The following is a 26149-nucleotide window of genomic DNA, read 5'->3' on the forward strand; positions in this document are numbered from 1 at the left end:
GCAGCCTTGGAGGAACCACATGTTTTCCCTAGTGTATATATTGACGTTTTGAGAAATAAGGTCTCTAACGTTATTGCATTCATCAACTTCCAAGTAGAATCTTTTAACTGAACTATGCTGCTGAAATACCATGCATGGTGATGAAGCTTTTAAATAATACACAACGATGATTAAATAATATGTGATGGAAAACTCTTTGTAATATTAAACAGTCATTTAGACAGGTGTGGCAGAGTCCACTAAGTTTTCCTCATGAGCTTAAACTACATTGACATTAGCTATTCCTCAGCTGCTCTTCTACTCATCAGAACACGCATGCTGATTTTGTTGCTGAATTCTCATTACTTCAGTCTCCCACTCTTGTTGGTTTGAGCAGCTCATGGGGTGAGAGTATGTTATAGCTGCTGAAAAGCTTAAGAAAAATCAGTGAGACATTGCTGAAAATCACTGCATTGGTGGCTCCACTAGGAATGACTGGCGTATTTCCAATATTTGATTTACATACTTTTATCAGTATGTACAGTATCTCTTTCCCTAAAGCAAATCTATTGTGTAATCTTTCATATGCAACTACGTATTCTTGATAAGTTACAACAGATCCCTGCCTTTTGTCATTGTCTCTAGTGAAGCTTTTTCCTTCCATCATTTTGGTGGGGTTTTTTCCTAATTTATTATTACTTTTTTTTTTTTTTTTAAACAAAAAAGGAGATCTATATGTGAATTGTACTCACTACACAGACTTCATCACATTTCCGCAATTAAGTAAAGTATAAGACTTTCTACTGGTTAAATGATAGTTTTGAAGCATTACAGAATATCTCAGATATTTCCATTCCTTCTACCTTTCAGTGAGGCAGATTTCTCAGTTCATCTCCTTTTAGAAATGGTCACCTGGGCAATATAAGTTAGTGACATTGGTAAGACAATTAGCAATTAATTTGTAGTAATACAGATGTCTTGCCACATGGAGACTAGGATCATTCCCATTAAAAAATACTGAGTATAAGGCATAAGATGACTGAGGGGTCAGTCATATTTGGGTCAATATTTTGCCACGAGTCATAACAGTTACAGCCTAATCTTAATTCTGGAAAATATACTTCTTGTTTTCCCTTTCTTTTTGTTTATGTACTAAGGGGAAAGACCGTTCCACCAAAAACAATTGTTTTAAAGGAGGGACAGTTCTGTAATACAATTTACATACTAAAATGTCAGCATGTTTGTTGGCCCAGGCTAGTCAAGAAATAAATACAAGCTGATGCAAATTGCTAGGAACAAGTGATACATGCATAAAAAGTTATAAAGTGGCTATTACCAGTTGCCACTCTGATATCCACAAAGAAAGAGCATCACACTCTTCTTTACACATGATTCTGCCAAGTAAAAGGGAATAGGAATTTTTCCCCCTCGGTTTTAAATACATCCAACAGATTGCTTTCATTCTGAAACCTGGAACAAAGATGAGGCTTGTCCCTGTGCATTACAATGTCTTACCTTATAAGGAAGCTTTTGACAGCCTTATATTAAACTCATGAAAGCTAATGAAGATTCCTCCTTAATACACATTTCTTTTTTCCAGTTCGGACTTGAAGTGACAACATTACAGAAATACCCTGCAGGTTTTTATTTAAATAGCATCCTATAAAACAATGTCCTCTTGTCAGTCAACACTAATTCTGCAGAAATCAAGCTATAAATCTGTCCAAAGGCCAGCAAAGTGCTTAACTTGGCACATCCCTAATAAAATTAGGAATGTGAGTTTATTACATGATCTTTAGGTAGGTTTGGCTGTGATTTTAAGATTTTTGCTTATGGCAACCATAGCTAATGTGGATTGGTATTTTCATTATAATGCACCCCACAGCATTTCCCAGTGATGTCTCAGGTTTCTAAATTGGACAATAATTTTCTACGCTATCTGACACATCACTAGGTGTTACAGATAAAGCTGTCACTAAAGCTGCACACACTTTAACCATACTTGAAATCAGTAAAGGCTTTTCAATAATGCTAATTTTACTGAATAAATGAGGGCAAATTAATTAATACTTCTATTAATGTAACCTGGTTTCACTTTGTTGAAGTAAAGAAGCACTTACAGGCTTTTAACCCAAGCTCAGATATATTGTTTCAGCTCAAGGCAATTGAGAAGTGATTTATACAGTAATAAGATGAAAGGCATGTTAAGAAAAACAGTGAGAATGTAGATCATAGAGTCTGAATTTTTGTTGTTTTTAAGCCAAATATGCTTCATGATGACACTGCAGATGCCTCTTCAGAAGAGCATTCTATAAAGCAGCTTCATACTGTAACTCCCTTCTCACCATCTTCACAATGAATTTTTATATTACAGAAACGTCTTTCCTTCAAGAGAAGAAACACAGTGAGGCCCGGGAATGGAGACCATATTAATCACCTTCTCACCTGGCTAAAGAAATACAGATGTTTATTGTATTCTGCAGAAGCAAAAGCTTCTGGTTATTAGCGCCAGGCACAACTGGAGGCACCACACTGTGTGCTGCATCACAGCCTCCACAACAGAGGAGATGCTGCTTAAGATGCCGCAGTATCAGACACATGAATGTGCGGAGTCACTAAAGTTCACTTCATGAAAAATACAATATGCTCTGGGAAGGAAGTATGATTGATGTCCCCTCAGCAGACTGTTTATCAGACAAACACATTTTGCAAACTTTGACATAAATTCTTTGTTTTCTTATCATACTGACAATATAAGAACAGTACCTTTGTAGAAAACTTCTTGAAAACTCTTTAATGACCTCTAAACAGTGTTATCTTATCATCATCTGACTTTCCACTACAATAAATCATTTACAAATAGGTTAAAAGAAAAATTGATATTCGAAATATGGATTTATTTTCCATAGCTTTAGACTTCAAGATGTAGGAAGCCTTCTCAAGGAATAGTTATGGTACTGATAAAGCACTCAGATCTCTCTGTGCCTGCAGATGTTTTGTGAGAAAAGAGGACAACTCTTATTGAGGAGTCTTAGGAGAAATGAGATGAAGATTTGTAGTTCCTAGGACCTTGTATGTAAAGGTATGACAACACAGTTCACTTTTAAGAAAGAACTGCACGTGCAAATCCCTACTTGGTGTAAAGAGCAGAAAGATGCAACACGGTGCCACTAGGTGTGTGCAAGCAACTGGGGAACACAGAACAGTGAGCTGCACACAGCAAAGGCCAGAACCAGTACCAGCACAGGTATATGTACAGCACATCGTCAGCTTCCACGCTACTGCACAATACATCGCACGCTTATTTAATAGCCTAACGTGTACTTCATTAAGACTTCAAAACTTTGAAAATAATTAAACAAAACAAAACAACAACAACAACAAAAAAAAAAACAACCAAACCCACCAAGTCTTTCTTTTTTGTGTGTGCGTGCATTTTTTTTGTGCATTTGCAGCGGCTATTGCAGTTATCCACAAGATTTACACAAGGGGTGTACTCAGTGACAGAAGTGTTCACCAACTGAGCAATTAGGAAACATGGATGGAGGAATGCTTCCCACCTGAAATAAAATATTCACTTTAAGAATTAAACTCAAATAGCCAGGGAAAGAAAAAAATCCTACATGATCTAAGTCACTATCAAAATGTGCTAATGCTTTTCAGACTCTGAAAAATCAATTTTCAATGGACCTGCCTAAAACCAAGAATATTTTCTCAGAATTACTCGCAGTGAAACTTCTAACAATGAGTATTTTTACAGATGCTGCAAATCTGCTGGATGATCTGAGAAGATACAAAATACATTAGTTTCTGGTGTAATTCACAGCCCTGTGGATAATACCAGCAACAAAAAAGGCCATGTCTACTTGTCCCCTAGCAGATGAACACAGAGCACCTGTAAACCCACGCGCCTCTACCTTTAGCTTTCCCATTTTCTACTGCTGTCCACAGAGCATCTGTTGGTGACTATAGAGTACCCAGATGGCAGGCTTTACTGGGGGTGCAAATACTCTGGAATATGCTGAACAAAACTTCTGCATCTGGAGAACATGAATCTGCACCGAGTGTGGATCTCAGCTCAGTACAAAGCTCTGCAGAATAAGCCACAATTGTCTTTCAGGACTATAATTAAAGCATCTCCCTTTTTCTGAGAGATTTTTTAAAAGCATTCCAGTGGATACTAAAAACCTCTCTCGATCCTTCTGATCCCCCTCGATATCTCATTAAACTGACAGACCACAGCCTATTACCATACTTTTGCCATTTGCACGGTGGATGCATGATCTAGAGAAGTTGTACTACATCACCAACTAAACTAATATTCCCGAGTGACCTTTATCCAATTTATAAATCCTTTTCTCTCCAGAGATGAAAGACCAGAGCACTACTCCATGCTTCACTCCACACCCAGTATCTCACATATAAAAATAAAGAAGGTAGGGAAACATGACAAACATTACTTTAGAAATGAGAAACTCCCTAATTGAGCAATATAGTTTACTTTCATTTAATACGAGTAATCACATACAGGTCTAGAGTTTTTGTGTTTTACAGTTCTTTTTAATTCCACATCTCCTTGCTGGAGTTGGTAAGGGCATAAATTATTTCATCACTGTCTCTAGTAGAAGGGCATTAAGAACACCACCTTATGTTATACAGTATTTCCTACTCAAATCTTCAGTCACACTAACTATAGCACAATTCTGGGTATCAGGGTGAGAAAACCTCGCTTACGTGGCTCACTGACACTGAACTGAAAGCTCCACAGCATAGGGATAGGGAAATAAAATAGTAATGCATTATCAAGTTATGATTTGTATGATTTTAGAGAGAAAGTATTATAGACAAAAGAGAAGAATAATTTAAAATCCCTCTAAAGTTGCTTTTAAAACTGCAATAGTCACAAGCTCTTTGATTGAAAAGAAAAAAGTTAATTTGCTTCCAGTATTTATTATTTGAATTGCACGTGTAAAACATCATTATGTTAAACACACATACAGGCTGCAAGAAAAAAAACACACACAGTACTGCATGTCATTAAACCACCTTAGTTATCGAAACTTAATGAGCTCTGAAATAGATACAATCCCAACATTGTGGGTCATAAAAAAGATTTTCCTTGTGACCTACATCATTCATATAGAAGAATTAAGAAATTAGGGCATCTTTCCACTTCTTATTCACTGTGTAAGTGCCGATTCACAGATTTAGACTCCTCAGAGCAAGGAAGAACACCAGATTTGGCAGGTTTTCCTCTGCAGAATCATTACACTGAGCTGCCAAAGCTCTACTCTGCTGTCCACAGTTCTGTGTAAAGGTGCATCCTGGGCCAACCACTGTGATGGGCAGTAGGTGGCAAGTTTCAGCATGGCTTAGCTAGGCAAAGATATGGATTGGCTTTCATTCTACAGTATAGTGTGATGTAGAAGATATATATCAGAAAAGAGCACAAAAATTGCAGGCAGTTAGATCAGGCCACAGGGTCACACCAGATCCAGCTGCCAGCATTGCCCAGAGCAAGCATCAGCAAGGACCTCCCTGCCCAGGGCTAGTGAAATATACCAAGCTGCAGACTGCAGGGCAAATCAGGGCCCCCTGGCTTTGTGCCCAGGGTTGCAACAATCAAACCCATGTGCAGGGAGTCAAGCAATAGCATTTTCTGTTATGGAATGTTACTGATACATTAAAAAACAGTAATTGTGCTTTTCTATTTGTTGTGCTATAATTATTGCCTCAGGCTGCTCAAAATCTGAAAGGAGAACCCACCAGCTTTACAGGTGGTTTGGGGAAAGCTGATAAAACAGCATCTGAGCATGTCACAGGTGCAAACAGTGACCTGAAAAGGCTCTCCTGTAGAGAGGCATTGATTATTGACAAAAGCAATAAGTCAGCGGTAAAACGGAAGGGACAGACAGCATCATGACTTGGATGTGCTTCAACAAGTCTGCATATGCATAGTGATGAAACTAGACTGCTTCACTTCTGTCTAGGTTTTCATTCAATTAGTTGTGGTTAGATTAAGGACAAGAAAAACAGAACGGAAACGTGAAAACAACCTGCCAGGCTGTTCGCATTCCAGTAGGAAGTACTGCTAACTCAATAACTTTCAAATACCAAGCGACTGACTTTCACAGCTCTTCCATAGACGCCCACTTCAGCATCTCTTCCAATGCAGCCTCTTTTGGCTGGGTAATTTAAAGGAAAACAGCACATCTCTGGCAGTCTACTTGAGTCAAAAGCCTCCACGCTCACCACTCCTAATGATAACCCATCCATGTCCCATCTACTGCAGTTTAAATTAAAATCATGTTTAATTTAAAATAAAATCATATATATCATATATACATATATCCAATATGCGTAGAAAACAGCGCTTGCTTATGCCTCAGTGCATCTTAGAACACAGCAGAAAAATCTTTCATGGTTGAAAAAGAAAAAAAAAAAACACAGGAGAGCAAAGTCATCTGAAGGGTCAAGTAAATCTGTTTGTAAGGAATTGTTTCTTGGGTTCATAGAGAGCCGAAAAACAATGTCACATACAAGCAGAAAGACTGCTAAGCTATGTTCTTCAATCTTGTGTGCAAACTTGCAGCCCAGACTAATGCCAACTTGAAAAGATAACACCGTTCAGAAAATTAAGACCATCCGATAAAATATTATGAAAAGTAGCTTGAGAAAGCAAATTCTTGAATATCTTCACACCAAAACAAGTGTCCAGGCAGGAAAAAAAAGAGTTGAATACTTCATTCACATTTTTCTTTTCCTTCAGACAGAAGAAACTGAGAAATGCATGTGAGAGTTGGTATAAAAGTCTATTTTTAATTATACTATAGAGATGAATTTACTGAGAGGAACTAAATGTTTCATATTCATTTAGAAATATGAAAGTAATTTGATGTTAATGTGGATAAACAATATTATCCTAATATTAAAGTTTATCAAAACTATTTCCATGAAAAGAAAACCAACAAAAACAGTAACAACAACTGTTTTGAAAGATATCCAGTTTTCAAAGTGGTATGCAAAGTCTTGTAGAAGGCTACAACCCATTCTGGGAGCCCAAGAAATGGAAAAGCTTTGTCTGAGCTGAGATAGTTCCAATTTTGAAACTGCCAAAGACTATGAGATACCAGCACTAAGTGTTCTCTTGGTATGTTCTAACAGAGAAGAGCATGAAGAAATCCTGACCCAGTACACACTAAGTCTTTTTCTCCCTTTCCCAGCTCTCCTACCTCCAAATAACTCAAAAGAACTTACAATCCTTGGCTTATATCTCAGTTTTCAATAGCTACTGTACTCTAGAACCCTCAGCACACAGTCTCTGCAGACCTGAGAAGAGAAACACCTTCATGGTGAGTGCACATGACAGACATTCTTTTTCTTTCCTCTTTCAGGAGGAGAAAGGAAGGGTTGCAATCCAGCAAATTCTTGTTTGTAGAGAATTTCTTGGAACAGCTTCTTGTCCATTTAGAAAGCCAGAATCAAAATTGCATAGGGAAAGCATCTACTAAAAAGAGCTGAAGAACAGACTGAAGCTCTGAATCCCTTGAACAGTGAGAAGTCAAGTCAATCCCCTCTGCTTTACATGAGGAGAGAGCAGTGAAATCTCCACAAAGGTGCTGTGCCTGCTTAATGAGGTAGAAAGCCGACAGAGGCCCTTGGCAAAGTGGATTATGATAGGATGGATGATATGTGCTGGATGAATTATTGTCAGATAGTTCCTTGAAACATTATGTAAAGCTACAGCCTTGTTATACAACATTCTTGAAGTCTTGTTGCTCTTCTGTCAGTCTTAAGACAAAGAAAGTGAAAGGCAGAAGAAACTGCATTTCCTCAGTTGCTACCAGTTTAGTTTTCTAAGGTTGTATCTCCAGTAGAATAAAAAACTGAACAAAGTTTTATTGGAACAGAAGTTACCATAGTGGATTTATAGAAGAAAATCATCTTAAAAATATAGAGGAGAAAAAAAAACAAACAACATGCAATACATAATTGAACCAGTTCTATCCTCCCCCCTCAATCTTTTTACATTGTGTAACCTGTTTTTCATTCTTCGTTCCGTCAGAAAGCCAGGAGTGTTTGCAATAGAATACTAAAAATACCAATGAAGTACTGAATTCAAAATATCTTAAGTTTTAGACAGCCATACTTCTGCATTTTTCTCTTCTTTGATTTTTTTGAGGGGTCTACTTTGGAGTTAGGTGCTGACAAAGTCACTTTATAGCAGTAAAGGTTCAGAGTGTAACAATGGAAAAGGAAATTCAATTCAAAGAAAATTTACTTCCACAGAATTGCTTAAATCAAACCAAGAAAACTTTTTACTTCATAGTAAAAAAATATTTTGAGGAAAGTGTTAATAGCAATAGACTTTCCTCAAGTCTTCCCCTTTCTCACAGCAGTTTCTTTCTGACAATTCATAGAGTCATTCAGCTGTTTCTTCTGGCAAAGCCAGAATCCAGAACAGGATCTTCATGAAAAGGAAACCAATAAATTAGAGCTCTTTGTGAGCAATTTGCTGTTAGTTCTGTTCTCTCTGCCTATTAAGATTCTTTATTTGTTTCACCAAGAGATTTCTGCTGACAAGTCTATTCATTTACTACTAGCCTAGATAAAATACTAATAAACAAAATGTCAAAAAATGTATTCATTCAACTTTCCCTTTTTTTTCCACTGGGCTTGTTATTAAAGGGACCACAGAACTAAACATTGACATCTGATGGAATCAGGATGCTTGTTCCCCCTCCCCTCAAGACTAGGCTCTATTTCAGGCTTGAAAGCAGCTTGTAAAAGAGCTATTTGAAGCTTTCATATTTCTCAGTTCTGTTAGACAAGCACAGAAAAGCCTTTCACTCCACTAATTTCAGCAATTCTACAACTCCCCATCAAAAACAAACAATACCTTTATGGAAAGATACTGCGCAATACTACGCTATCTCTAGGCTTCTTATGGCATCCCACAGATGTCTTACAATGAGATTATGATGCTTTGTTGTGCTTCAGATAAGTTGTCACCGCTGTAACTTTTGCAGAAATAAACAGTAAAACTCTGGGATCTTCCTCCAGTTACTGATATATGCTCTGCTAAATCTCTAACTATTTGGCTGATGTGGAAGAATTGAAGCATGCTCCTCAACTGCTGAGTCTCAAGGGAATCCCACCTGTAGCCTGTGTGAGCAAAGTTCAGGTGTATGGATGGAACAGCCTCTGGGTGTAACCATCCTCACACGAAGACTGCTGAAAATGTAAATAGGAATTAAAGAGTCATATAGTGAAGGCTGAGGAGAGCTGGCCACCAGGATCTAAGTGAGACAGGTTGTCATTAACAGGGCATAAAACATCTACGTAGAGTGCCAAACTGAAAGGAATCCATACAGGACTCTTATGTCATTTCCCATAAATCTTGACCCCACCAGAACTTCAGCACACTGTTATTTTCTTTACCAAAAACTGCTTGTTCACATTTTTTGAATAAACACGCAGTCAAAATGCAAGACACAACTGCTAAGGTTCAGGTATGATGTTCCTTCTTACACCTTACTCCTCCCGTTTCATTTTAGCTTAGAACATATGATTGTCGAGAGACAGCCAAACGTTCTGTGGAGTTTGCAGCAGCATGTCTCTCCAGCCAAAGCTGTTGGTAGTCCTAATCTGTTTTGCTAAACATATCCAAAATGATACAGATGAGAAATGCAGCCTTGCAAATTTCACATGCAGAGGTATAGTTTTGCAGTGAGAACAGCTGATTATTTTTGGAGTGTCTTGTGAACCATTCAGGTGAGTGGAAAAAGAAGCAGACTTGTCTCATTTAGAGTTTGAGCAGGATGGAAATGTTCACCTACAATGCCAAACAAAGAGGTAGCTGCAGGGCATTTTTATACATTTATTATGAAACAAAGATTAAAACAATTATATGGAAATTAAGGATAATATGGAACATTTATCTTCCTCTCAAGAAGTAACATGGCCTAGTTCAACAAATAGCTTCACAGCTTGAGGCACACCACATGCAAAATGATAAAATAGTTTGGGTTGAGAGGACAGCCAGAATGGGAATAGCTCAGCTCTGTTAGGTGTGTCTCTCACAGCTATGGAAGAGACTGTGTTCCACTGCACTGTTACTCTTTGGCAGGAAAAAAAAAAAAAAAAAAAAAAAAAAATCAGTAAGTTTTCATGAGTATGTAGATACTTGTTCACAAGCTCAAGGAAGCTGAAGAGCCAGCATGGCGAAAATAACAGAGCTTACCCTCTACTCAAACACTTTCACTCAGCACGGTTCATAAAAGATATTGCTGTTTACAGAGCTTTAGAGTTCATTGTGATTTTCTCTTAGTTACAAGTGCCATGCTTAAGCAAATCATAGCTCAGAAATTTTACTTTTTAGAAGGAGTCATAGTTATATGTTCAAATACAAAATTAGAACGATGCTATGACCTCGGTTTAGTTCCTCTGACTATGGAAGCTCCTCTTTCAGAGAGGTAAATCCTTCTGCAGTAATACAAGCGGAAACATTGTTTGTGAAATATGCTTTCCCTATTCTGATGGCAACAAATGACACATTATAACCCAGAACATTTCTATCTATAAGTTTTCACAGATATTTCCAAGCTTAATTTAAAAAAAAAAATGTGTACCAAGATCATTTGTGAAACTTCAGACAGTATATGCTTTCCCTGGGAGAAAGTCTTCAACTAGATCAGGTCACAAGGAAGAAGGAACAGAATAATCTTCTAGAAGTGACAATTTCAGAGCAGCCTTGATGTTAAACTCATGACAGTATCCAGAAGAAGGGGAGATGATCAATAACTGGACGAGCCACCCAAACTCATGTTATCCTGAGAAATATTCACCTAATTCATCACTATCATCAGCTTTTCTTTTGGACGCTTTTTTCCACTGCAGCTGGAGAGAAAAATAGATACATTTTCATAGTTTTTGGAATGTAAATAAAAATCTTTCTGCTTTTAGTCACAAAGGCTCAGAACTTGTGACTTATTGAGTAACAACATCCTTCGAGGTACATTAAAACTAGGTTTTCATCACTGAATACTACTACTTATCTGAAAGAAACTTACTGCTTACAGTTGTTCTTAATGTTGAAGCAATAACCACTGTTGTGATTCTAAACCACGTTGTAAAGTTTACCTAAACAACGCAGAAATTTACCTTTACAGAAGCAGAACACTGTCATAACTTCTTTTACACTGAATACCACCAAACATTTCTCTTGGTGTTAACAGGTACATTTGGAATGTGGCAATATTACCCATGTAAAACTGCAGCAGTTTGTCCTGTAACAAGCTCAAGTGTGACCTACTCTAAGAACGCAACAAGAAGTCCTTCACTCTCCTCTTTCGCAAATGTTTTGAATACAAGAATTCATCAGGATTTAAGGGATTAAGAAGCCACTGTCTGTGAAAAAAACTGCAGATATTTTCATTAGGTTTTTTATGAGTTGGCAGCAAATATTCTAGCTGTGAACTTTTATGAAGCTATAAATATAAAGGACCTTCTGATACTGGTATGATGATAATTCTAAATTTCCTCTTTGCAGCTGCAGTTGATCCCCTGTATTTGGTTAAAAAAAACCTTCTTTTGTGATTTAGCAGGGAAAGTTGGCTCAACTACTGTATTGCTTTGGAGCACTTCAAGTGGAAGTTCATGAATTAAATCCACATGGCAACATAGCCCTTCTCCCCACCTTTCCCTTAAGGTGGCTATAGAACATCAGTAGAAAGTCAAGCTGTTTATTTTACTTAGCATTTGGTTCTGTGAGTTTCTGGGGGGGGCTTATGTGCCAAGAACATCTTTGCAACCAGCTCCTTTACATCACTAAACTTTTATTAAACTATGCCATAAGTAATAAAGCAATCCTTACATGCTTCAGATTAATACTAGTAACAACAAAAATAAACCAACCAAAAAACAAACATGAATATGCAGGTAAGTAACAGACTTCATGGCAACCTATTCTCTGAAACACTAGTGTGTTTAATCATCTGGTAAAAAGAAAAATTCTTCTCCACTGACAGCTTTTTACAAAACTTGATTTCCCAGGGGATTTATCTTTCAGGAATAAAATATAAGAAAGGATTTTGTCTACATTTTACTTCATATTCCAAAACCTCTGTGGTGAATAGTAATCCTAAATTCTTCTGATAGATTTGCGCCACTCTAGATATGTTTGAACACTAAGTGCCAATACATTCTACTTAATTGCCTAGTAAACAAGGAGGACTCATTTTCTCACAATATCTTGGGAAAAGGGAACAATTTGAGACAGAAGGGAACTCCTTCCCCTGGTTTCTCAGTCCCTAAACATACTGGAACAGCTTTAAAAAACCCACAGCCGTGCAGAAAAAAAGCCATCTAGAAACTGCAAAAGGATCAGGCATCTTGGGCCTGTAATGACTGTAATAACATCACACACTGTTCTTGATTTTTCGCTGCACAGTTAGAAGATCAACAAGAAAGTTAAATTAACCAGGCTGCCCATACTCATGCCAGAACTCACTGTGAGATGAGTTACATTTGCTTATATTGGTCCCAAAGCAAACTGAAGACCAGCTCAACTAATGGAAAGTTATCAATCATGCTAAAGAAGATAGATAATTAGACACCCTCTCTTTGTATCTGTAAATCTAAGGAGCTGTATGTAATATTATCCACCAGCTCTACTTGCTGTTACAAAATAAGGTCAAGAAGCAAAATCTGCAGATTATATGTAGACTGGATAAAAGATGACCTCTGCACTGAATCTGGTGAGCTTGGCTAGTGTCCTACACTTTTTTTTTTTTTAAAGCATTATTCTACAGTGATCTGAAGTATTCTGCCTTGCAATTAAAACTAAATATATATTGAAAGAAGCCATAACTTCTATGAAGAGAACACAGGATCTCTGTAAAATAAAGGAGGCACATAGAGAAGGACAAAGCAGACCACAGACAAAAACATTATTCATTATTAAAATAACAACAGTCCTCCAAATTTATCTCAGTTCAAGTGCACAACTTCCTAAGTTCTCTTTGGAAAAAAAATACAGTCATAAGGTGCTTAAAAGCATATTACTGAACAGTAGTTTATTAGGTGCTCTAAACAGGTCCACTATAATTAAAAAAAAGTCACACATGGAAATTAATTCAGGTGCACAGGTGCCTCTATTTGTCTCCTTTGCAGTATTGGCCATGTAAAGCTAAAGAAGTTCATGGATATTACTTAGAAACCTAATTAGACCACTAGAAGTAAACTGCATTAAGAAAAAAATAACAATAAAAAACTTCAGCTTTAACAATAAACTGAAGCCATTTCAAGTACTGCACTAGCAAGTAAAACTATCATAGAGTATCAACATTCTGTAACACGAGGCAAAATGAGAGGAATTAGAAAGTGCAATTGCTATTTTCATTATGATTGTGCCTTTTTGGGAAGTACAGTATAAGCCTCCTATCACTAGCACTAATTATTTTGGCAGTTTATTGACAGGCAATTGGAGAAAAGGTAAAAATTTCTAAGAGCAAAACAAGTTCTCAGCTAGATTTCTTCAGCTTGATACACTTCAGACTTTCATTTATGGCTAAATTGAAGCTGGATGTCAAATCTTGGTCCCTTAGAACAAAATCTTAATAATTAACTGGCAAAACTGAACATGATCATTTCTGACACACCTACACTGGTAATTATTGCTTTGAGGCCATTTACTAATGAAATTAATGTATTCATTGCCCTAACAAATTAGCATAACTCATACATAATGCCCCACATTTCAAGACCTTCCCAGAAAAACAACACTTAATACCACAAAGTGAAATGGCAAGGGCATTGCATGGAGTCAGTATTCACTGAATTACTATGTGTTAAAACCACAATAGCTAAGTGTTATAAAGCAAAAATGTAAACACAATGTAGGTATTGTAACCAGTAATAGTGTAGTCAAAAGTGTACAATCGATGATTATCTCTGCACTTCAAACAGACACATATTACAATAGCAGTAACCATGGAAGGTAATTAGCTGACTACTTTTCATGATTCAAAGTACGAAAAAGAGGCAGTGCAAAAACAATTTCTTACTCAAATCCACAGTACTTATGGTGTGGCTACTGTGCTTTTCATCCTATATTGCCATCCTTCCATGACTTCAATGCTTAGAGCAGCAGCCATCAGGTAAAGCAATAGAGGAAGACAGGATTAAACATGTTACCTTGGAAATGACACACTAGTGGCAGTTCACTGCCATTTTTGTTGATGGTAAGATTCCCTCACTTCAGGCTGGGAAAGGTTTTCTATCTTGCTATGCAGAACAAAGTCGAGGAGAGGCAAGCACCTTAGGGACACACGCAGCCCCGCTTGAATGCAGGGCAGGGCTGCAGGTACACCTGCTGTGTGGGCTTGGGCTGCACTGGGAGCAGGGGGAAGCAGACCTGGCACTTACTGCCACCTCTGCAGGTGCCATAGATGCTTTGGTGTGAGGAATCAGTACTTTTGAGTAGGATCTATGTACTCGTGCATTTCAAAATAATTTTGCAATTTTAAGATTTGAAAAAAAAAAAAAAAAGCAGTGAGGTGGCAGAAAAATTGTCTAGGACTCCTCATTGCACAGAATTCATTGCTGGCTTATCTGTGTGAGGCTGGGATCTGAGGATAACTTCACTATACTTCCATAAAGCTGAGGAGCCAAAACTTAAAGTCAGCTACAGTAAAAGATATTACCTGTGCTCTCTGAAACTGTTTAAATGAACTGAATGGCAGCACATGCTTTTGCCACCCCCATCCTCCCTTCCTACACAAGCACAGTTGCAAAGGAACAGTTCCTCAGCAGATCTTATTGCATCAGTACCCATTGCTACAAAACTTAAAGAGGAAAATTACATAATAAGAGTTCCCTTGGAACCCCATCCCACACATACTTTGCTCATGCCCAGAGGCTATAAGTTTTGTCTTAGCTTACTGACATTGAGATTTGGCTCAACAAAATTTGTTTTCTCCTTTTCCAGACAAACATCTGATCTTTTCAATCATCTGAAGCACATAATTACCATACAGAACTCATTGCCATGAGATGCATAACATTTTGTTTGACCAGTTTCATATTTCATGCTTATCATGTATGACTGAGGATGCTCTCCTCTTGTGCCTTTCAAAGCCAGCTTATCTACAAAGTCTCAGCTGTCAATAAATTGGTTCTCTGAACCTTACCCTATTGTCACAAACAGCTATTTATATACAGTTAGATAAAACCCATTACTGTTTTACGAGAGTCCGTTACCTCTTTCATCTTCACAATTACACACTCAGGGACTGACTCTCATTAACAGCAACCGTTCTTTAAACTTGCATAGTAGGCCTCTGCACATTTCTACAGATGCTACATAACACCATAGTAATTTTAGCATTAGTGAGATTAAGAATTAGGTCTTCAGCATCTTTTTCTTGAGTAGCAACAGATAGCACAAACTGGAATATCATTAAATAAAAATGACAACTTAATGAAGCTCAGAATGCACTGTAAACATTTAAGACACTAGAAGAACTACTAGAAGTACTAGAAGAAAGAACTACTAGTACTAGAAGAAAGGAAGTTTAAATCACCATCAAGTTACCACATCTTTACACTAAAATATTATCTGACTTGCCAAGAGAAAAGCACCTGGAATGCTACTACACAAAATCCTTCTAATGGCAGTTCTGTTCCACGTAGTTCATAAGCATGTACCAAAGTACTCCAGTGGCTGATCTGTTCTGTCCAGCTAATAATTATGTACTTCAGTACTGCATCCATCTCATCCGGTTTAAGTTACACTTAGTGAAAGTCAGTCCTCTCCCACCCCTAGTCCCATAGTTCACCTATTTCTGACTTTAAGTCTCTCATTGGTATATAGATATTATTTTTGGCAACATGCCTACTTTCAGTTAATTCCTTTGTCTGACACATTGTTATTTCCCTCAAACATGCCTCTGCAACCTTTCTCCCTCCAGGTCAGCTGTAATTTCTGTCCTATCATTTACCATTGGATAAAGGGTTACCTTTGTATTGCTGACATTCCTAGCAGATGTCTTTGTCTGACCCAAGGGCTCCTCACCACCTGATGCCTTGCTTCCAAGTTTGGCCATAAATAATCCTCCCCTCACTGGTTTGACTATAAATAATCCCCTCCCCGTCCAGTTGGCTTTTGGCATCAGCTGGTTCCAATTTAAATGGAGTGCAACTTCTCTTTTCTCTACTGAGAGAAAGCTCATGTTTGTCATTGCATCACCCACACAGGAATTGTACCCATACACAAAAGCCCAAGTATTAACAGAAAGATATCAGTAGATCCCTAAACCTAACCTTCTTCCTATTTAACTACTTTTCATTCTGGCACCCCTCACACTCACATCCCCAAATCACCAGAATCCATGCACAGAGACATGGGGCTTCTGCTTGCAATCAAACCACCTGTACCCTCCCAGCTTTTCCACAGGAGGCCATCTTAGCCACCCCTGAGCAAGCCTCATGCAGCAACCTCAGCAACCCTGCTCACACCTGAGCTTGCCTGTAGGCCATTTGTAGTTTTCTGGCTCAAATCAAGTTTATTTACTCAGGTGCATCTTTCACATCTTCAGTAAAAGCAAAGAAAGAAACACAAGCTGCAGAAGAAAGTTGGCAAGACAAAGCACAGAAAAATTTTAAGATATAGATAACCATAATCATTCAATGGCATAAGGCCAATTTGCAGACCTACATTTATTATTTAACATAGAATCACTCCTGCAAAGAGGGGTTAACTTTGAGAGAGCCAAAGCACACAATGATGTCCCTGCATGCAGCTGGAGTCACCAGCACTGCATAGCTGGAGGAACTCTGTATGACCTTAAGGGCTGTACGTACAAGTCTTGCTACAAAACCCGTGAGAACTTTTCCTGCTATGATTATAAACTTTACTAAGTTAGACTCTCACAGAGTTATATAACCGTATGTGGTAGTTAATGAAGTGCTGGATGTAAGAAAAATAACTGCAATGTTATTTTGCCCCTGGTATGCTTTGCCTTATAAGGATTAAACCTACAGCTAATTCACTTGTGTTTTGTGATCTCTATCACACTGCAATAATAATACTTAGACTTTATAGCACTTCTCACTTATAAAACGTGCTTTACAAACATTATCTAATTAATAATCTTCACAACAGTCCTGTGACATAGGTATACAGGTCAAGTTAATGTTCTGTTTTAATAAACTACTAGCACTTCAGTAAATTGAAAAGTATAAAACACATTAAATTCACTTAAGAGAAACAAAAGTTAGTGAACAAATTGCAGTTCTCCCTGAACATTCTAGGTGGGCAATTCACATAGCAAACTGTCAGTGATCACTAGCTCTGAGGTCAGTCTCTATAACAAGCATTTTAATTAAGTAGTTGAGAGACTTTTTATTAGAATATAGAAGAACTATTTGGTTCACATTATTCATTCTGTCGGGGAAGATGAGGTTCTTTGATCAAGGCAACACTACACAAAGTTTTATACAAAAAAGAAAACAGTAGTCCCCACCTTACAGTAGTTTGGATGCAAGTATAAAATAAGGGATAAGTGACAGGGAATGAGAGGAAATAGTAAAGTAAGCACTAAATCTTTACAGCTCAAATTATATCTGCCTACAGAAACATATGCAGAGCCATTTTATTATATGCTTATCATCTCATTAGTACTCTGCAGTTAGCCCCATTTGATACACCTCAGGCTTCAGTTGCTTGTGATCAAAGTCAGAACAAGCGCTTGGGGAAACACAGCACCAAATGGACTTAGTTACACAGTCACAAACTGAGTTTTCCACCAAGGCCATAACTGATTCAGCACATGGCATGGACATGCCTTTGGGATGTACCCATGCAGGTCAGGAGGGTACTACCTGATGAAGAGAAGCACTCTGCACATTGCCAAGTTCAGAGCTATGTAGCAACTGAGGAATGCAGGGAGAAAGGGGAAGTAAAAAAGGCTTCCTATTTAAGGTAGTTTAAAAGTTGCCTTGGGTTTGAAGCCTATACTGCTATCACAGGACAGACTATCAGATAAGGGATAAGAGTCTTAAAACCCAGTATTTTCACACATAGTTGTGCTCCTCATGTGCTTCAGTGCCTGACTTGAAACCTGACCTCTGGCTTGCTCCAAGTGCTGATTACCCACCAAAGGCAGCTGAAGTTAAAGGAAGTTGTGCATTCAGCACACTGCCTGATGTTAAGTGTTCTGAAAGAGGCTGAAGCAGGATGTCTCAGACTGGGTTCCCAAATTAGTAGGTACTTTCAACCTTGAATTGCTATGTCCCGATCTCCATCTGTCAAATGAGGACAATAATTCCTCCTCATTTCACCAGGGTGTTATGAAAATAACTTCATTAATGGTTTGTTAAGGACTGTAGTGTTGAGTACTGTATTAAAATCTAGGAAGAAATTAATAATGCTGTCTCTGGAGCAAGTTTTGAAAAGCATGCAATTAGAAGAGCCTGAAGGCACACACTGAAAAGGAAAAATTGTTGAGATATTTGAACTGCTTATTGAGTGCTTTATCCAGGATTTCACCCTGATTTTAAATTTCACTTTTATATTTGTAGATTATCAAGTTCTTAAGAATTCAGATTTATCCAGCTCTCCACAAATGCCAGAATCACACTGATGACTCCATGGCTCACTAAGTAACACTTAGAGTCACCGGACAGATCTCTGTCATCTAAGCTCACGGAAAAAAAACAAACAATATAATCTTTCTCAAGAAGAACTAGTACTTCAAGGACAGATCGTGTTTTGACAGTAGATTTTTAGGCATTTCCAATAACACAGGAGATACAAAATTCAAGAAAAATTTCAGCCCAAATAATTAGTCTATTAAGATTCATATGTATATGTGCTAGAGATCATTTACACTAGTTTAAGTAAAAATTTTCAGGTAATCTTGAAGGAAACCAATGTTCTCTGACCTACATAAAGTATACATGCATACACAGTTCTATTTCGAGCAAGCACTGTCTTTACTAGCAAGTTGTCTTCAACACGAAAGGTCTTTTATTATTTGTTTTCATTACACACCCCCTAGCTGTTTCTTATACAGAAAGAATAATATACCTCAGCTTCCCTCAAATAATATACAGACGACTAATTACTGTGACACCCAGGAAAGATATGTCAGGTAAAGTAAATATTCTGGAAAGAATGAACCCTTGAGCTATTTCCACCAAATACTCTTACCTGGAACTGTCACAATGATTGTGTTACAACCAAAGAAAGAGCCTTTGATGACTGGAGTTTTCTGAATTAGTAAACTGCCTGATGAGTAGCAAAAAGCCTACTGCCACTTAAATCAGAAGCATTTAATAGAGACAACAGAATCAGGCTACTTTTCACAACTATGACATTGAGACTATCAAAGATGATTTTAATATGCAAGTGAGGCAGAACTAGAAAACAGTTATGGGCTGCTTTACAGTCATTTGTCCAATGTACTTAAATATTAGCAATGTAACGGCTGCTTTTTGGTTAACAACTTTATATTGGAATGGATTTACACAGGAATGAAGATAGAACTAGAACTGTAACTCCTCCATCTGCCCAGATTAAGCATCCCCATGCCCCTTCTAAATCCAGACCTTATGAAAACCAAGTGAGCAGAGCAGATCTCTCCTATGGGAAAGAGGAACAATCTCTCATCCTGAATCTTATCCACCAGAACTGAATTTAGTCCTGAACTAACTGAAAAACAGATCACCATAAAAATGATATCAAAGCAAAGCATGTCAGAAGGCAGAGAATCCACGTAAATGGATGCAAAATCCTGAATCAGTGCTGGCCCGCTTCACAGCTTGTGCACAATACTATAATAAAATACTGAGCACAGTACTTCAGACAAGCAGCTGCTAATGTCTTGAATGTATGCTTAAAACTCCTAGTTTTTCAGGGCAAAAGTAAAAGAAAACAGCTTAAAATAGTTTACTTTGCTTCTTGCTACAACTCCTTACAGCAGTTCCTCACCCACAGTGAACATCCATATGATAACAAGGAGGTATTTCCCTTTTCCAGATGTATTCCCATACACAGTAATTGTTTGGTCCTTACATGCATCTGGAACATACACCTATGGAATGCAGCTGGGAGATGCATGTGCAGAAAAGCCTGGGCTAGAGCTGAAAAGAATAAACCCACTTCAAAGGAGAAACTTCAGTAGAGTCAAAAATTGGTTGGACAAGAAGGATGACAAGAGGAAGGCAAAAGATAACAGAAGCTGCAGTTTGCTATGTGACATTCATGAGAGGATTAACATGCATAATTATAAGCAGCTAGTAATAGCGTCCTCCCAGGTGGACTGTGTCTGATGTTAGTGAAAGTTCCTTTTAGCATAGGGTCCAGCATTAATTTTTGACAGTTCATTCTGACAGTAAGGTATTTTTAACCTATTAATATACTTCTGGCAAGAATAAGTGAGGGTTAGAGGAAAATCTCAAGCCATACTAGTGTGAATCAAAAGATTGTTGATAAACTACTAATATGAACAGCTACTTACTTTTCTGTACTCTTCTGCATTCCTCTGCAATACATAGTTAAAATCACTTCATAAAATATCATATCAAAAAAATGCAAGCTACATCTTCTCAAGCAACTTATCTTATTAATCCCAAATTAGAGGAACATTCTCTTTCAAACAAGAACTAATCCATTCCCTTGTTTATACTGAAAATAGAAGAGAATACTCTTTCCATTTGTCCACAGCAGAAGACAACTGACTGGAGAAGATAGGAAAGTAGGCAATCACAGAAGAGAATTCACAGCCAAGAACCAAGGAAACAGGTTGAAATTTACCTGGCACATGAGGCTGTTACTTATAGACCTCAAGTCCTTGTGTTTTGATAAAAAGATTCGTGATAGAGAAATAAGTTGTTTTTCTATGTAACCTAATACAGTTTTCTGCTTTGGAACTAGTCATCAGAATTAGAATAACTTACAGTGTTTGAGAAAACACTGCACAGCTGTATCTGCCATTTTAAAAGCACAGAAATACTTAAGCTGAAAAGGAGACTTAAGATCATCAAGTCCAACCACCATATTATACTACCAAGTCCATCATTAAACCATATCTCAAAGAGCCTCAACTCACATGGTTCTTCATCACCTCCAGGGATACTTTCTCCACCATTACCTTCAACTGCCCATTTCACTGCCTAACCATCTTTTCTGAGAAGAAATTACTCCCAATATACAATCTCTATCCTCCCTGGTGAAACTTGAGGCCATTTTACTAGAGTATTCCTAAATTTTGTTTTCTTGATCTCAATTTATTGATTTCACATCAATAAATTCATATTTATTCCAGTTTTTTCACAAGTAACCAGTCACGTGACTTACCAATGCTGTACTTCACATCAATTGTCTTCTATGAGAACACTGAAACAAAACAGAAGAAACAAAACAGACTTAACAAAAAAGACTTAGTAATAAAGCTTTTTCTTTTTCAATCACATATACAGTCAAAAACTTTCTAGTACAATCCTCCTGGCAGGGGGAAGGGACAACAAGGCCAAATTAATAATGAAAAATGAATGTCTAATCACCATAAGAAAATCCATTTCTTGCTCGATAATAGGCACATTCCTTCCATTTATAGTTCTCATATTATACAAATACATACACTCCGAGTCAATGAGGTATAGAAAGATAAGCTTCAGACACATTATGGACAATCAGCATAAACTAGAGCTCAGAACCCCTGTGCTGCTCTGAGCCCATGCAAACCATGAAAATGAAGGTTTATGATGTTCAGCCATTGTCTCAAGGAAAGCACATGCAGCTTTGATGAGATGATGTACAAGAGGTACCATGAGTTTCTGCAGCAGAAGGTATGATCTACCAAGGAAAACAACTATCCTCCATAAAACAGCTTCTGAAAGTGTGATTATCAGATCCAAAGTATACATTTTACAGAGCCCAAATATACCCACACTGCACATGCTGAAATAAGAAAGCCAACTGATTCTTACACATTAGTATAAGAGTCTGTTTACCACTGTTACATCAACATCAGATGAAGTTAATTAAAATGCTAAAAAATATATTAAAAAAAATATCAAGGAACAACTAAAGACAGAACAGCATTTCTTGAAAGTTCTGAAGCTCTGTAAGAGCAATTCTTCTCAGAGGTGCATAAATGAATGCTTGAGAGATGATGGCCAGCAAGTTGCAACAAGGGATATCAAAATCAAATATCCTTAATAAAGAAACACACAGATAACAAAATGCTAATACACATCCCAGAGAAATTGTGTAAGTTCCTAACTCTGCAGATATTCAAAACAATAGCACCAGTCCTGAGTTACCTGATTTAATCTGAACCTGCTTTGAGCAGAGAACTAGCACTCAAGAGCACCTCACATCTTGCTGACCTGCCTTACAGCTCATAGTTTCTACTTCTAACGATCTAAAGAGAGCAAAGCCCCCCTTCCCCTAAGAGGACTGGGAATTTTAAGGTGGAAGAACCTTGACCTTTCATATGGTGAACTAGAATTAATTGTGGTTCAAAGCATATCAGTAAATAAGTAAAATAACCAACGTCCTGCTTACAAAGGCTTACAAAGAAGCAAAATCACTTCTGACAGGTTCTAAGCAATAGCAAGCAAAGTACTCACAGGTAGGCCAATAGTCATATACAGAAAGAGCACTAGCACTCACTCAACTGGTGAAGGCTCTGTAGATATACAGCTCTCCTTCACAGGAAACAGCCAGAGCAAAAGATACTCACCCTTCAGTGGCTGGCCCTTATATGTGCCCAGGGTGCCTCCACCCTGGGTCCATCCCTTCTGGCCACATGGGGAACACAGGTGCAAACAATTTGTCTGTGCTCCCTGGGCCAGCCAGCCACACCCCTTCACCAGGTGCTCAATCACCAGTTCAAGCTGTGATCTAACAGTGACCTACAACTGATTGATTTTTTTTTTTTTTACAAAGAAAGACATTTCCAGTAAGAAATGCCCTTAACATAACTGCATCTTTCATCTGAGAAAGACTGTGAAGCAAGGGTATCTCATACTGTGCTATTTACTCACATTGGTGGCTTCTTAAAAATCCTGTAAAGATGAGATGTGGCCCAGAATAAAGATGAAACTAAAGTTCTCTATTATGCTTATTAGATTGGTTTCTAAATGAAAGCACAGAGAAGATGGGGAGAAGGTCAGAGTGAAGGAGTGGGTGGGAATGTTAAGGCCAGAGCAGTGGTATGGTTTCGGACTTACTAAAACAATGGCCAATTCCTGAACAGTCGTGGCTAACTGTTGTATAGGTGGTTTACAGGAAATTGATAATGCAAGAAAGGGAAAGATTAACTAAAAATTTACCAGAGAATCTGAGGACAACCTTCTTGAAACACTTGCTGTTAGGCAAGAAGGAAACAAAGTAATGAAAAAGTTTTTGAAAAATATGTGACACTGAGGTACAAGCCGTTCTCAGAAAGGGACTTGCCTGTGGTCTCAAAGGTGAAAATAAGAACCAGTTAAGATTTCACCTCCAAAATCACAGAACTAGATCCTGATAATAGGAGTTCAGTCAAAATAATAACTCTGTAAGGACCACATGGGGTCCTCTCTTGCATGGGTTTTATACTTCTTTCTACAAGCAGCTCCAGAGACTTCTAAACACAGAAATCAAGCTAAAATGATAACTTAATGATGAACTTTATAGCAGACTGAAATTCACAAAAAAGTTTTGAATACCAGATTACACTGACTAAAACACTAGGGTGCATGGCAGTAAAGATAAAATAGGAATGAATCAGAAATTACTTAAGGTTAATGAAGTATCTCTCTCTTCATTTCATTGTTACCTTACTTCCCTTGCAGAGTTTCAGAAACCAGTATTTCAAACTGTCCATACTTACAAGTAATCCCTCCAGAGTATTCTCAGTTTAAATAAATATCATTTATTTATTTATTGTTTGGGTTGTTCCTTCGGTGATGTGCCTGCCAATCTACTCCAGATGAACCATGTTGGTTTCAGTCTTCATTACCTCTCCTTCCCTCATCTCTCCTGAGCCTTATATAAATCTTTCTGGCTGAACTGTAGGCAGTCCATGTCATGGGGAACATTTTTCCCTTACATCTTAGAATCCTATAATTTATACCACAAAATTAAAACCAACATAAATTAGTAATTCAATCCCCATATTCCAATTTAATGAACTAGAGGCTTCATTGCATTATTGTTTTGTGCCACTGGACCAATCATTCCGTTTACAGATGGAATGTACTTCTTTTTTAATAAATAAATGAATAAAAAAATAAAGGTATCCTCAGTGCAATTATGTTGATGTCCCTCAGGAACCAGAATGCAATTATTTAAAATATTATTTCCTTAGATCACTCTCAAGAAAATAAGAAAAGAAATATGAAATTTGTGTCCTTTTAGTTTAAGCTCATTTTAAGAGCAGCAACAATGATGCAGTTAGTCCCCAGTGGCAACTGAGAAGCACTTAGCCAGAAAATTGTTATTGGATTACAGTTCTGGCTTCGTAATATGTGGCTAAAGATCATTTTAGACATCTATTGAGTGGCCCATTGTCAAAACTGGTATGACAAACAAGTGACAAAGTTATTCTATTTGGTCATTTTTGAGGATTTTTTAAATCACAGAGGTAACTTGGGGCTGTATCAGCCTATGCAGTTTTGATTCAATTATAAAAATAACTCACAATAGGAATAATTCTAGCATAAATAATTGGACCCCTCAGGAGGAAAAAAAAATCTCTACAAACATGTGCATGTACTTTCAAGTGTTCCTGATATATAAGGAATTGTTAAGTGATATGGTGATCAGAAGTCAATTCCCATATTGAAGCCTACCTTTCAAACTAACTGGTCTTCTTCATTAAAATAAACAAGATGAAAAGGGCACCAAAGGACACTGCATGATTTTTAACAATGTGCAAACTGAGACCACTCAGATACCACTAAAGTTCATACAATCCTTTTAATTTTACTTTACAGTCTTTTTCAAACAGACGATTTCCTGGATAAGAATCCTGCCTTCTATATTTTACTCTGCTGGTAAAAATGAACAACTAATGTGAATGTATTTTGATGTACACATGCAAACTTAAACAAGCGCAAAGAAGAAAGCAAAAATGAGGAACTTAATAAAAAACCTAACATGAGATTTATTTTCTTTTCATAAGCTCTTTATCATTTTCATTCACTGTCCATTACATCTTTGCTCACATAATTACAAAATTAATATATTCAGCACCTATTTCATTCCTTTTTAATTTTGCTGAATATAAATACAGACATACTTGGAGAAAAAACTAAAAAACTTGGAAAGTGAAGAAACAGAACCAACCACTATGTATCACCGAGTGCTGCTAAACGCTTCTAATCCACACAGTGGCCCTCTGGGTAGAAGTGCCACAGCAAAAACAGCTTTTGCTGGGGGTAACTCGATCTTTTCACAGAAATGGCAACAGTGTGGGTAGACGGAGACCTTGGCCTTGTCTGTCTGTAGGCATTCATGCAGCTTGTAGCAGCAAAACAAAGCAGAAACATCGATTTCACAACACTACTGGCTCTCAAATCTATTTTCTGAAAAAGAAAACAATTTGGAGAGGGAGGAGATAAAGTTGGCAGCTACAGTCCCAGGCATTTTATGTTGTTGTTTTTGTTGCTGTTGCTTTGCTTCTTTCTTGGTTTTTGGTTTTGGTTTTTTTTTTCAATTTATCCTACAGATCAGAGCCACATTAGCTGAGAGAAGTGCACGAGTATGGTCATAATTCTATTGAAGATCATTGGATCGGCTGAAGATTTCTCCCTCGGACCTCTGCCCCAAAGAAGAAATGAAAGTAGCACCAAATCTACAGTAAACAATGAAGATTCTAGCTTGAACTGAGAATTTGACAACATTTTAAGAGATCTATCCCTGGCCATCAAACTGGCAGTTTTATTTCCTCCACAAAGATGTCCAAAAAGTAATTCTGCTCATCCTTGCAAGAAAAGAAAATATCAGATGAATTCCATTTAGTGGGGTCACGGAGACCAGATCAGTATTGCTCCTAACATATGGATCCTCACATTTAGGGTCAGAATTTAAAAGTCTGACTCTCAACACAAATTACTTAGTTCCTTGAATGATACCACTAGGTCATGGAGGACAGTGATGTTACACCAAAGGAAGAGA

General features: G+C 37.6%; 1 long non-coding RNA gene across 1 annotated transcript in view; it reads right to left on the reverse strand.

The window, feature by feature from the left end:
• Nucleotides 1-22679, reverse strand: part of LOC125693850 (uncharacterized) — a 166499-nt gene extending 143820 nt beyond the window's left edge. Inside the window, exons 1-2 of the long non-coding RNA XR_007377275.1 lie at nucleotides 22661-22679; nucleotides 21341-21379 (exon numbers count right to left, since the gene is read on the reverse strand). This is a non-coding gene — a long non-coding RNA (uncharacterized LOC125693850). The remainder of the gene's footprint in view (nucleotides 1-21340; nucleotides 21380-22660) is intronic.
• Nucleotides 22680-26149: the final 3470 nt, after the last annotated feature.

This window comes from Lagopus muta, chromosome 5 (assembly GCF_023343835.1).
Source record: "Lagopus muta isolate bLagMut1 chromosome 5, bLagMut1 primary, whole genome shotgun sequence".
NCBI classification, from domain to species: domain Eukaryota; kingdom Metazoa; phylum Chordata; class Aves; order Galliformes; family Phasianidae; genus Lagopus; species Lagopus muta.